At 39.8% G+C, this 15020-nt stretch overlaps 1 protein-coding gene across 1 annotated transcript in view; it reads right to left on the bottom strand.

Moving 5' to 3' along the window:
• ARHGAP18 (Rho GTPase activating protein 18) overlaps positions 1–15020 on the bottom strand; it is a 193391-nt gene that overhangs the window by 125992 nt on the left and 52379 nt on the right. The gene's annotated exons all lie outside the window — the stretch shown is intronic.

Here is a 15020-nt window from a genome sequence, read left to right as displayed (position 1 = left end):
TTGAGCTGCCCCCATCCCTGCATTACTATGATCTGATTAAACTGCCAGGTTGTGGACTCCTCTCATCGATGTAAGTACAAGATGTAAGTACAAGCCGTCAGAAAACGTGTTACTACAGAGCTTTTTTTTTTTTTTTTTTTTCCCTTCCCAATTCCTGTTTCCATCTGATAATTTGGTTACTTCATGTAACACGAGTAAGGACATTTCTTAACCCCTTCGTGTTCAGCATTAAAATTAACCATAGCAAAAACCAATGCACCTGGAGCAAAAGTGTACAGTACAGGTAACAAGAAAAGCTTTGCCTCGTGTATCTGGTTTAAAAAGTCTTTGTAAAATGATTGTGTATCCCAGAATGTCCTCTTCTTTCAAGGTAAAAGCCAATGCCAAATTTCTCTCTTTTGCCAAACCACCCTTCAGAACTAGAAAGAGATCTACCAATACTCCCTTACATGTTACTGCTGAGAATAAAAGAAGTACTTACCATTTGTTGAGCACCTACCATATGCCAGGCCCTCTCTGTGAAAACTGTTTCACATGTCACGTATTATCCCTTCAATGCATTTCAAGCCTCTCTCTTACACACACGCACACCCACACACCCTACAAGACAGGCATCATTATCACCTGCAATTTGTAAAATGTAAGAGAAGTAAAGCTGAGGGGTTGGGGTAAGTAAATTCTCTTGGCTAAGAGAACACATGTGTCCTGTACCAGAAGCTGCATTTGAACAGAATTCTAAATTCCGTTATTTTTAACCAGCATGCTGCTCTTCATCTTGTATATTAGGAAACGAGCTCAGAAGTTCAGAAAGTAACAGGGATGTTTCTCTGTTCTTTGTCCCTCCAAAAAAATTTCTAGACTGAATTGAGTTGGCTTTGTGTTCTTGATCTTGATGATCTACTAGTTTATGTATCTAGAATTCCTCATAGGCAAGTTTTTTTACTTCATTGCTCTATAAACAGACTGCTTACACTTTTTCATTATTTAAAGTGACCATTAGGGGCGCCTGGGTGGCTCAGATGGTTAAGTGTCTGACTCTTGATTTCAGATCAGGTCATGATGTCATAGTTCTGACTTTGAGACCCGAATCAGGATCTGCACTGACAGCAGGAAGCCTGCTTGGGATGGTCTTTCTCCTCTCTTTCTCCCCCTCCCCACTCTTGTTCTCTATTTCTCTTTCTCTCCCTCTCTCTCAAAAACAATCATTTAAAAATTTTATTTAAAAATTAAAAAAATAAAATGATCCTGAAAAATAACTACTTCATTCATATTTAAACACTCTTACTGTGTCCTAAATTTTTAAATCCTCTCTTCTGTGTCTACAGTAAACTCTCACTTACAGAAGTCTTTCCCCAAAAAGAGATTATATGGGTACCTGGATAGTTGAGTCAGTTAAGTATCTCACTCTAGAGTTCAGCTCAGTTCATGATATCATGATTCGTGGGTTCCAGCCCTGCACGGGGCTCCAGGCTGATAATGCGGAACCTGTTTGGGATTCTCTGGGCCCCTCCCGCTTGTTCATGTTCGTTTTCTCTCTCTCTCTGTCTCTCTGTCTGTCTCTCTCTCTGTAAATAAATAAACTTTAAAAAAGAGAGGGGGAGGAGAAAGATTATATCTGCATCCCTCGCCCTCCACAAGTAATTGTTCTGCCTCCACAGGCTCTATCTGCTCTCCTCTACTGTCTCCATTGCCAGAGTCCCTTTCGGGCCCTGTACTTAGGTCTCAGTTCCAATATTCCAACAACCCTTTCAGCTCCTTCTCTTCTAAATCATTTTGCACATTACAGTTGACCCTTGAACAACACGGGTTTGAACTGCATGGGTTCACTTACCAGGGTTTAAAAAAAAAATACAGTAAATGTATTTTCTCTTCCTTATGGCTTTTTTAGTCTATTTTTTATTGTAATTGACTCTTCCTTATGAGTTTCTTCGTTTTATTTTCCCTAGCTTACTTTATTGTGAGACTAGAATACCTGATACATAGAATATATAAAATGTGTGTTCATTGACTGTGTTATTGGTAAGGCTCCCAGTCAACGGTAGGCTGGTAGGAGTTAAGTTTTAGAGGAGTCAAAGTTATGCATGGATTTCTGACTGCAAGAGTGGGGGTGGGGTCTCATTGTCCCTAAACACACATCCCCTGGGGAGTTGTTCAAGGCTAAACTGTAAAATCCTATCTAAGCACATGCCTGATCGTGTCTCTCCTTGCTGTAAAACTTCCCTTGGCTCCCCACAGCTAATAGAACCAGTTCCAAACTCCTCAGTGAACCACTAAGCTCTCTGGCTACCTTACCCAAACAAGCCTTCCCTCATCCGTCACCTCCCAAACCCCCTTGCTTCTGGTCCCGCCACCACTCCTTTCTCTTCCTTCCACATCTAACTGAATACTTCCACATAGCAGACCTTTAAGTTCATGTGTCCTTAGAACGATTAATATTATCACTTTTGATTAAAAATTTAGTAAACAGTTGATTCCAATGCACATACCAGTGTGAGCCTGTGATGACCCATGCACCAGTTCAGGCAAAATGAACAATGCAGGAAAAGAGGCAAAAGGTAAGTCAACTGGAACATATAAGTTTTGTCTTTTTAATGTCCTTATGTATATAAAATATAACAGAAGAATATAATAATCTAAAAATGATGAATGCTTCCCACGATCACCTCTTTTTTTTAATGCATTTAAAAATATAGAAATCACTACCTTCTGCAATTATTGGTGGTAGGGGCACCTCGGTGACTCAGTCGGTTAAGTGTCCTACTCTTGATTTCGGCTCAGGTCACCATCTCACAGTTCGTAGGATCGAGCCCCATGTCAGGCTAGGCACTGACAGTGTGGAGCCTGCTTGGGATTCTCTCCCTCCTCTCTTTCTCACTCTCTCTCTCTCTTTCAAAGTAAATAAACAAACTTAAAAAAAAAAATTATTGGTGGTAGACCACACATCGTGTCTTTTAGAAATGCTTTTCTTCTCTATTTTCCTTGCCATCCCACTCCTTCCTTGCCCTTAATTTGTTGGACCTCCTTTTTATCTCCTTCATTTGTCTATTTTTCTTTCTTCCTTAGCTGTATCCTCAAGCTGTGTCACACATACCCACTGACGGCCATGAGCACTGCCAACTCTCATGAGATGATTCATGATAGAAACGTTGCCCAAAATGATGATTGTGTTGTATCTTCGCCTAATTATCCTCTCTCCACTTGTTTAATTACAAATAAATCACAGTATGCAGATTAAACTATAACTATTTCTAAAGCTCAGCATAATAGTTGGGTTCACAATAACTATGCTTTTTGAAATTTTTGTGAGGCAGAAAATGTGGCACAAATTGACTTACATAGGTTAATAAATACAATTTAAATCCTGTTGTTTTAGTGTCCAAGTACATGGAAATCCTCTGGGCTCCTTTTCTGTCACGAAGCCCTGTTGTTACTGATGTGACAATGTTGCCCGTCACAGGCAGACAGGGGTAGCACTGTGCACACACACAGTGCCCTGGCATACACTGCCTCAAATAGAAGCTCAAGTAGGTAAAAAATTATTTTCAGAAGTTTCTTGTGACCATCACAGAGGTAATCTTACTCCCCACAGGCTCCCTTGAAATGCTGTTATTTCACACCCTAAGCCCTATCGTGATTTAACTAGAGTCCTCCCTTATACCACATCACCCTTCCCGCTAGAGCCATATTTTATGAAAAAAAAAAAAAATAGTATTTTACTCCCTTCCACAATCACTTTAAGCAAACACTGAGAACCCAATGTCCTTGAAGATGTTAATATTCCAGGCTATTGATGGCATGCCAAATACCTTCCTGTTATGAAACATCTTACCAAGTAATTAATAACATCAAGACAGTTTAAACACCCATTTCATTCATTCCCTTTAAATGGGACACACTAGATGACACAGGGAGGAAAAAGGAAGCTATGATTTATGTCCCCAAATCATAAGTTGTTAAAAATAGGGTGGACATAGTACTGCAGCCTCTGACAATCTGACAGTCATGTTCAAAACTAATGAAGAAAAAATAGGATATTCAGTGCTTGTAATACCAAAGGATTTACTAACTCGTTTTTATATTTTGACCTAGGAGCCTATTTTGTAGTATGGAATTAAAATTGAAATAGAGTCTATACATTTGTCAATTTTTGATAAAATTTTTTGATTCTATCAAATTTTGATTCTACCATTTATCAATCACATCAGTTTCTGCTGCTTTAAATGGAATTAACGAAGGAGAAATGTGTACACTCAAATCCTGCAGGACTGCTGAATGCCTGTATTCGGACATAAGGTCGTGTGAAAACTGACCTTTCAATTGGCCAAGTAAAATTCAATTCACAATAATATAATAAGAACTTGAATAAATTAACCTACTATGAAGTTAAAGTTTCACAGACGTGATAACGACTGGATTTACATTGGCAGCACCGTCTAGTGAGAAGAGTGTGCCAATCTCCCCTACCTGCCATTTTATCAAACTTGTGTATGAATCATTCTTGTGAGCTTGCAAGAAAGGGAGTTCTGCACTGGAGAAATTGTTACTGAAAATTCCTGCCTATGCAGAGCCTAAACCTACCTTCCTTAACAACTGCATTCGTTTTTACTGCCTCTAGAACAAGAAGTGGGGGGGAAAGCCTCGTGCCTCTCTGCGGACAGCTCTGAAACCTTCTATATTCTCAAAGTTATTCTAAACTGCTTTTCCAGGGAGAAAATATTAGCCATGTCCGGGATAATTTGTAACTGCTATTGCCAGAGGCGAATTTAGGCTTCATGATAAACATCTATAGAGAAAAGATCTTTCTCACAGTTAAAGAATTTATTACCCATCAATAATAATAGCTAATGTTTGGGCGCTCACTCTTGGCAAGACACGGTATACCCAGACTTACTTAATGGTCTCAAAAACTATGAGAGATGGATATTATAATTATGCCCACTTTAGAGATGAGGAACGTGAGTGAGGTCACACAGCCAGGAGGCAGCGGAACAGGACATGTAAACCATTGAGACTGAGCTCTTAAATACTGTCAAGGTCACAGTTGTCCTAGAACAGACTCTCTTATTTATGAAAGAATCCACATGAATAATTAATGAGGTAAAATAAACTATAGTGAATCTCAACTGTTTAACCAAATGGAATATTGATGTAAATGCAATGCTACAGAGACTCAGACAGGCGCAAACGCAATGGTTTCTTTTCTGGCACTCTGAAACTTTTCTACGTCAAATTACAAGGGGAGCATGGCTTAGTAACACATCTGACTGCAGGAGGTCATGGTTCTAATACCATCTTATTTAGAATTGTTTCTACTGATGGAAATCAAAGAAAAGTCCTCTGGTCATTATGGTTATAATCATATAACCATATTTTTTCTTTAATATAAGCCAAAGACAGATCTAAGTTTATAGACCTGACACAGAATTTGTTAGACACAGGGCTCTGGAAGGGGTCTTGCAACGGTACTCTGTCTTTCATTTAGCTTCATACTAAATACATCTCGTTTCGAAACTAGCCATTAGTCAGGGCACACCTGGGTGGCTCAGTCAGTTAAGCAGCTGACTTTGGCTCAGGTCATGATCTCATGGTTCATGAGTTCAAGCCTCACGTCCGGCTCTGTGCTGACAGCTCAGAGCCTGGAGCCTGCTTCAGAGTCTGTGACTCCTTCTCTCTCTGCCCTTACCCTGCTCATGCTCTGTCTCTCAAAAATAAATAAACATTAAAAAATTAAAAAAAAAAAAACATCCACAAGTGGAAATTAGCCAAGAAAAGAAAGGGCAAGGAACCTAACTTTTCCTTTGGTTTTCTCTTCATTGCTGAATACAAGGAGACCCATGTTGCAAATACTCCAACTGAAAGTATGAAGTTGGGGAGACTGAAGTATACTCTCTGGAGGGAGGAGGTATGTTCTGGAAAGGTAGTATGTTGATTATGAATAAAGACTCAATTTGAAATATCTGGAACTGTACAATACCCAGATTTGTTTTCATACAAAAGCCTTCCTGAAATAAATTATGAAGAATACTTATTTCCTCATAAAAGAAAAGTGACTGTGACAGGGGAAAACTTGATGAAGCTGAATATCTAAGGAAAGGGCTGACTTGATTTGGGACTTGGAGAAAAACAAGGAAATGGCAGCTGTAGATCTACTGGGGGAAAAAATGGTGGTTATCCACTCCAGAATGAAGGTGGTTCTTCTAATGTTTTAGAGTAATTCCTGGAGTAGTTATACTATTTTTCTTGAGCAAAATGGTTGATAAAACTACACAAAGAAATGTCATCAAAGAAGGATTTCTGTTTTGTGAGCCTCTTGGAAAATTGCGAAGGCTAGAAATGACTTCAAGAATGACGAAGCATAATTTTACTGGAAAAACCAATCAATCAGCTCCATTACCCTACTTACAGACAGAGAGCCTAGGATGCTCAAGCAACACCCCTGGGTTTTGCTTCTACAGTTAAAAAAAAAAAAAAAAAAAAATTAGATTCACATGTCATGATAGAAATCAGATTTATCAGCTCTCTGCAAGTATGCACAATGGTGGTAAAAACAGCTACTCTAGAAGCATGCAAGTTTCATCATGATGAGAATTTGGGTCTTAATCACTAACTTTTCAGACAGGGGAATGGAGCAATAACAGAAAAATATTAGTATGCTTTTGATTTCACAGAGCTTGCCTAGTTTTCCAGAGGATGTCGACATGTGTGTAATTCTATTTTCTGGGGAAGTTTTAATTTTTAAGAGGAAAAAAATAACCGTCAAAATAATTTCAAAGAGACATTTAATCAGGGAATTTGGCTCAGTTAATAATAATTATGCCTGCTCAGTTAAATGAGTAAATCTTTTCATTTTTAAAAAAGTTTATTTATTTTGAGAGACAGAATGTACAAGTAGGGGAGGAGGTGGGGAAGAGAGAAATCCAAGAAGACTCTACACTGTCAGTGCAGAGCCTGATGAGGGCCTCAAACCCATGAAGCCCTAAGATCATGACCTAAGCTGAAACCAAGAGTCAGACACTTAACCGACTGAGCCACCCAGCACACTTAAATCTTTTCACTTTAAAAAAAAAAAATGTTCAATGTTTATTTTTGAGACACCAAATATGAGTGAGGGAGGGACAGAGAGAGAGGGAGTCACAGAATCCAAAGCAGGCTCTAGGCTCTGAGCTGTCAGCACAGAACCTGATGTAGGACTTGAACTCATGGACTACAAGATCATAACCCGAGCCAACGTGGGACACTTAACTGACTGAGCCACCCAGGCACCCGTAACTCTTTTCATTTGTAAAGATGAATAAGCTGACTTATTTCAGACATGCAGCCATCATGCTAACAGAGCTTGGAAAATTCAAATATCAGACACATTTTTGAATGCCGTAATTGAATGCTAGGGTAGAGAAAGTGTACAACTCCTCACCTGCGCTGCATGCAAAATCTCGGGAGGATCGTTTTTCAAGTTTGCTTCTACTCAGATAATAGGAGAGTAACAGTCCTGGACTTCCTAACATGACTTCAACTGAGGGTCTCAGAAGATTCCAGATAGGCCTACCTTAACATAGGCCTGTGTCTAGGAAGTTATATGAATTCTAAAATTCTCTGCTGCTGCTACCACATACCTCTGGGAATTGGTTATTTTCAGGAATTTCAAAATGAAATAAAAATGCATAATTATACATAAAAGAAAATATGAGCATTGCTTTGGGGAAAAACAGTCTTTTATTAAAGTAGTCTTGGGAAGAATTTACTTTATTGTTTGACCATGTGCAGCTTCATTTTTGGATTTTTTTTGGAAATAATCATTCATATTTTTTCAAATAAGTCACAGTTCCTGGTTTTAAAAAATGGGTACCATATTTCTCAATTTGAGACACAGATTTTAACATTTTTCAGATCAATCAGACTATTTGACATGGTGGCAATATTTTTATTTCCCAAAGCTCTATTAACTTCATTTGTTTTACAATAAAGAATCATGAAAATAAAGTGTTCAGTCTCTGAGAAATTTTAGTCTAGTTACAATTTACTCTTATTGGAAATCTGTCTATGGAAGAAGAAATTGCCAGTGAAATATGTAAATTATACTGAAAATTTTGAGTAGAATTGTGGTTTTTTTTTTAACATTTATTTTGAGAGAGAGAGAGAGAGAGAGAGAATGAACGAATGAATGAATGAATGAATGAACGAACGAACAGGGTGGGGACAGAAAGAGAGGGAGAGAGAGAAAATCCTAAGCAGGCTCTACTCTGATAAAGCAGAACCCCACGACGGAGCTCAAACTCACGAACCATGAGATCATGACCTGAGCTGAAATCAAGAGTCGGATGCTTAACTGACTGAGCCACTACAGTGCCTCTGGGTATAATTGTTTATACTGATTTATTCTTAACTAGAGTCTGTACGTTTCAACAGATTTTCAATATGTGTCCAGAAAAAAATGGAGAACCATTACTGTAAAGGATTTTCACCCCAATGCCCCATACCTCACTGTAATTGAGAAACATCTCCTTACATAATATCCTAGCCTCAAACTGTGCTCCTGAAATATTTTCTTCTTGCTTCCAGGAGTTCATTTGTCTTCATTCCATTTAATAATTTGGCTAGCTGGCTTGTTACAGTCGCTCAAAGAACAGAACTATAGTCATGAGGACCGTGATCTCCCGAAATTTTAAAACTCAATACTATAAGGCTGACATTGTCTAAAGGTCATCTGTATCTTGTCCAGAGGACTTCTCTTATAGAAGCAGCTGTTCTAAGGAAAGAAAGGTTATGCAAAAGCTAGTCAGGCAGATGGTAACAGAGCCAGGACTCCACGATTTGAGGAAATCACTATATCCTGGCACCAGAATACTTCCTGGCGGTTCACATTGCTCAAGTTCAGAGGCTGTCTCAGCACACAGTCACTGGCTCAAAGTGTCTACTGTAAGAATGTCTTCAAATTTTCTGTCTGATCTCCCACTCTGCTCCAAAAAACAACCCCATAAGATTCTCTACAATTCAAATAGTGAAAAAATTTTAATTTCACTACTTAGGGTAAGAAAATATATTATTTTCCATCAACCAGTCTCCCTACTAACTATATTTCATTTTTGTATTTTTCTTTAAAACTCTGCAAGATACATATTTTCCTTTCCCAATATTATATGTTTCATAGCAGATGTCACATTCCGTAGGTAAAGATAAGTTACCATGAGCGTAATAAAAGTTCTCACAGTCATCACTCTTCCACATCAAATCCCAGCAAACACTGTAGACTAGAAATCTCCATAAAGAATGGCTTTTTATCACAAAATGGCACAAGAGAGAAGAGCAGGAAGAGAAGCACCTCAGTGTGACAAAGGTAGAGGATTCTTCCAGAATTTCTGCATACACATTTGATTACATTGCCTCTTCCTCTTATACGAAATTAGGTTTTTAAAAATGTTGCCAGAAGGTGAATAGAACTTTCCAAGTCTTGGTCTTAAATCACACTCTGATGTTCTGGAAATGTATGTCACTAGAAATCATTGAAGATTCAAATCCAGGCGGTAGATCCACATTTTTTTGGTCATGAAAATGAGACAGACACCAGAATTTTCCTTACTGTGAGTCTGCCCCTGTGAAAAGTAGTACCTGTCTTGCCTGCAAAGATCATCGAAATAAAGCTGTGGCGAACACATGAATAAATCACTGAAGGAAAACGAAGAGAAGTGGGCAGAGCCCCCAGGAATGGATTTCTTTCGAGAAAGACCGCATTTTCAGAATTGCATGCATTACGAACATTGATATGTTAGAGGGATATAGAGTCACCAAACATAACAAAAATCCTTTCAAGGATTTTCATCCAGAGCAAACATTCTGCCACCTTGATGTGACCTACAGGCACAAAGTGAGCCCTTTGGAGATTCCTCGAATGTCCCAAAGGCAGGAGGGGCCTGCCTCTGAAACAGCAAAATTCTCTCCAACAGCCCGTGATTTCACTGCTGAAGTCACACGCGGGGCTATATTGCATGGCCACTGGCTCACTTCAAACAGATAACCTGAGGGAGTTACAGGTGAGTCAGTCCAACCCAACCCCAGGAGGTTATTTTTAGTTAGGATGAACAAATAGGTATGTATTTATAATATGAAGCATTATATAATAAATGCAAATGTAAACACACACACACAAATGCTAAGGGAACAACTGGAACAGTTAAAAGGAAGTAGAGAATTCCAAGATCTATTAAGATTTCAAGTATGAGGGTGCAGCTAAAGTAACGTGCGTGTGTGATTTTTTTCCCTCAAGCTTTGTGCATTAAACATTTATTATTTCACAATTAGAGAAAATGCTAGCAAATACACATCAGGTGATAACAACCCATTAGGTCTTGAATTAGGGCGGGGAGACGGGGACTTTCCACGAGGAGGACAACCCAAAGCAGGTGAGGCACAAATGCCAGCCGATCGCTTCCACCAAGTCAAGGCACATGCACAGCCCAAGTGCTATGCAGAGTGCAAAATAGGGAAGGGGAGACAGGATAGGGAGAAACAACCTAAAAACACATAAACCCGTGCCAGATGTTTATGGACTGTAAGTAGTAAGTCTGTATTCCACAAACAGCAAGGAATAATCCGACTACTGAGCAAGGTGGGAGCCTAATCAACTCTACGGGGAGAAAGAACACTGTGGTGGCTCTAAATAGCAGGGATGGCAGGGAAAGCGGGAGAAGGAAGATCTATGTTTAGACCGTATCTGTGAGGGGTTGCTGTAATATTCCTGTAAAGTCACAGCGGTGGCAGCCCTGGGTGACCTTCGTCTACACTCGGAACTCATGCAGCGGCAGGCCGTGCATGCAGACGCTGGACAGTAGCATCTTTAAGGGCCTGGTAGATGTGTGGAGGCGGGAACAGAAGATGGAGCAGTTCAAAGTCACCCTGCCACCTCTAACCCAGATGAATGAGGAGGTCTAACACACAGTTAAAAACAACCCAAGGACAGACACTGATGTGTTCCCACGGTGGGAAGGCCTCAAGCACTATTCGGTCACGAAGCATGGGGAGAGGGCAGGTTAAGAAAAACAGTTTGGGATCCCCAGTCAGCCCTCCCCAAGAGAAGTACCAGCCCCAGGAGGCTCTTCTTGTGCCTGTCTCACTGATGAGTGCACCATTGACTCATTTCTCAGGGATACTGAACTCCCTCCCACCCTGGGAGTCCACTTAGATCCAGTAAGCTCAAAACTGTTTCGGACAATACATATGTTTAATCAGGATGACGGGATGAAAAGGAAGGGAAGGAGGAAGATGAGAAAGGTGAATTTATGGAGCACCTATCAAGTTTCAAACACCGGCTAACTTCTGTTTCTCTCGATCCCTGGTCTTCCATACAGGGACCCTAAGCTTTGAGACGTGTCAGGCCATTGCCCAACCAGCCAGGCAGCCCCACACAGTCTGGAAGCAGAGCAGGCTCATGCAAAAACCTGACTGTGGTTTCAATCAACAGACACCCAATTGTACCCTCTTCATTGGAGTTTGATACTTTATTACTGAAATGAGTCTATTTGCTTGTTAATTGATCCACTCGCAACCTAATTAAAAATGAGATTGCCACATAGGAAAAAGAAATGCTGAGGTGAAGAAAAAAAATCCCATACATGAAAAATTTCGGGCAAAACGAAGAAAATATAAAAGCAACCTCCACAGCTCCTCTGTGATTCTGCCCTGGATTAGGCCTGGAGGTCTAATATCCACTGTCGGTTGGTCTATCACAGGACAGAAATGATAACTTGCTTTTGGTTTTGCACCAGGCCCTGAGGTTTTAGGACTGATCCTTAATTTCAGTCCATCTGCATCATTTTGCTGTATCCAAACAAAAGAATACGATGAATTATGAATCACAGTATTTTTGAACATTTGCATTATACCATCTTGAACCAATTTTCTGTGAACAATGAGACGAGGAAAACATCTGCTCCCAAAAATGCTAGGCCAGGTGATATAATATCCTTTTCCCTCTTCCTTTTCCTCTTCTGTAAATAGAGACCCATCCTTGTTTACAGGATAAGGGCAAGAGGTAAATTCCTTTCCAAAAAGGATGTAGCGTGTGACATTGTTATTAACCTGTTGTGTAAAACTGTTACATGTGCTGCCTACAGAAATTTATCAACAAAAAAGTAGCGAAGCTCTCACCTTATGTCAATCGCTACCTGAGAGAAGCCTTAATAGAGCTAGAAGAATAATGGAAAATCAAAGGCTCCAGGAAGGTCTTTCTCTTAACTCTGAACTCATGCTGCTAAGCCTCTGTTTCTAAACCTGTAAAATGGAAATTACATATCCCTACCTGATAGAGCTATTCCAAGGTACAAATAGGCTGACAGAAGGGGGGGGGGGGGTGGAGAAGGAAAGGCATTCAACTAAACGTGTTCATTGAATATCTTTATTGTAGAACTTTAATATGAAGGCTTTATTCCAATCATCCAAATGAGAACACTGCAACCCAAACATTAATGTCAGGGCAAGCTCTTTGATCAAATTTAAAAAAAAAAGGCAGAGCCAGGATTCACAATAAAATTCCTCTGATCTAAAAGCCATGCTTTCCCCATTATCCTATCCTTATATAAAGCAGCATATGCATTATGAAGGTGAGATACATATATAAGGTAGGTTATCATATCTAAGAAACCTACCCCTTTTTATACTCACCATTCATTAGTTTGCAAACCATTGGTTAATAATACTGCTAATAATGTTATTTATAAGTTGCATCCTAATTTCAGAGATGTTTGAATCAAATATAAAAATAGAGTAATCAAGTAGAACCCATGCTTTAATTTCATCAAAAGGTCACAAATTTGGTTCTTTAACGATGTGTCTGGTATTTCAAATTCTTTTTTTTTTTTAATATTGTATTTATTTCTAGGAGAGAGAGAGAGAGAGAGAGACAGCGTGAGCAGGGGAGGGTCAGAGAGAGAGGGAGTCACAGACTCTGAAACAGGCTCCAGGCTCTGAACTGGCAGTCAGCACAGAGTCTGACGTGGGGCTCAAACCCACGAACCGTGAGATCATGACCTAAGCGAAAGTCGGACGCTTAACTGACTAAGCCGCCCAGGCACCCCTGGTATTTCAAATTCTTAATAAATTATACTGATATAGATCATTTATTCAGTCATTAATTTATATATTTCTTTACTGTATGCTTACCACTGTCTCAACCCCCAAAGACATGTTACCAAAAAAAAACAAATTTCCAAACCGGTTACCAGAAAATAGCAATGTTACCAAAAAATAGCAATCAACTGGGGCACCTGGGTGGCTCAGTCAGTTGAGCATCAGACTTCAGCTCAGGTCATGATCTCATGGTTCGTGACATCAAGCCCTACGTTAGGCTCGCTGCTCTCAGCCTGTCAGCACAGAGTCCCCTTTGGATGCTCTATCCCCCTGTGTCTGTCCCTCCCCCACCTGCACTCTCCCAAAAATAAATAAATATTTTTAAAAATTAGCAATCAAGCCAGCACTCCGGGTACAAGAATAGAAGATTGCAAATGCAGGTGGGAACCCAAAGTGTGGTTGTAGTTTGCTCTTTCAGGGATGAAACAAGTCCTGAGTCACTTCATGGAGAACAAAAGGCTAAGCTACTTGCAAGTAGTTACCTTCTCATCTCTCTGCAGTCAACTTCAGATGCAAAGCTCCTGTCTTTAACATGGCAACCCCTCTCTAGGTTTACCTGCTTATCTGTTTATCTTTAAAAAGGCTCATGACCTTCTGGAGTGACAGAAAAGTCCTTACAATGGAACATCTTCCAGACTTCACATGTCCATACCTATACTCATCACATTCCCTGGCTTGGATTTTGGAATCCTGGAGAGACTTTGGCACTGTCCTTCAGCTGACTTCTATTTCAGCATTTTTGCTGAGCCAATCCTACCAGATGAGATGCTGCGTTCTCTAGGAGTACACATGAGCTCCACCCACGGCAGGAAGTCCTAGAAACGATCTGATGCACCCTGGGGTCACTTGGCAAGGACATGGCTTACTTCCTTTCATAGTTCTGTTTCACGCCAGCCAGTGAACTTGCTGTAGTCTGATAGATTTCAGATATAAACGTGCATTGGTCAACATCAAAACCACCTACCTGTCCCATTAATTGATACGGTAAACTTTAAATGTATTAATAAAGGAGAGAAATTCCTAAACACCTTCTGATAGGTGTGGAATTCCTCGTAATTCTCCATTTCCTGGATTAATGTGAGGGTCACGAGATTGGCCCTAGAACCACTCATGGCATAAATGTCAGTTCATTTGTTTATTGTTCTAAGGAGGATGTGTTCCTTGGCCCCTAACCAGTTTATTCATTCAGCAAATACTTTTGGCATGCACTCATTTGTCCCAGGCACTGTATTGGCTGATGGTCATAAACTGGAGAATGAAATAATGAACTCACAAAAAACTAATGGGCCCAAATTCTTAGATCCTCGATTGAAAAAGAATGCACGTATTAAATGCCAATTATATGCTGCTCTGTGCTATTTCATTTGTATACTCTCAAATATCCTCATTTCTTTGGTTCTATTTGACAAATGAGAAAATAGATTAGTCAGAGGGATTAAGCAGTTTATGAGAGATAGAATCAATGGGGCTCACATTTGAACCCAGGTCTCCTGACTTCAGGTCAATCATGACAGTCTTTTTACTAAGGCATGTTGCTCATGGCATCTGTCAGAAGGAATATTTGGGTGCAGTTAAAAGTTCTAATATCAAGCAGATTTATGTTTGGTTGGTGTGAGCATTGCTGCATCATTAATGGAAACTGGGAGCACAAATTACTAGCAGCTGAGCATAGTATTAGAGCTACGTATTCTGAACACTATTAAGTCTTTCAACCCTCATACTCATTTTCAGTTGACAAAAGAAATACCATGGATCCATATTTTAATCACACAAGTGCTCTACACATTCTCTCTGTAGTGAGCTAGTCTTATCCTTTCAAGGGAAAGTTAAGCTTTTATTAGTATTTCTCAACTTGGCACTGGAACCTCATAATAATGAATCCTGGGCTCATAACAAAGGAT

Source organism: Hyaena hyaena, unplaced genomic scaffold, assembly GCF_003009895.1.
Source record: "Hyaena hyaena isolate Hyena2069 unplaced genomic scaffold, ASM300989v1 scaffold_178, whole genome shotgun sequence".
Classification (NCBI taxonomy): Eukaryota; Metazoa; Chordata; class Mammalia; order Carnivora; family Hyaenidae; genus Hyaena; species Hyaena hyaena.
Note: the sequence above shows the minus strand (reverse complement) of the source record. Positions and strands in the feature narration are given on the sequence as shown.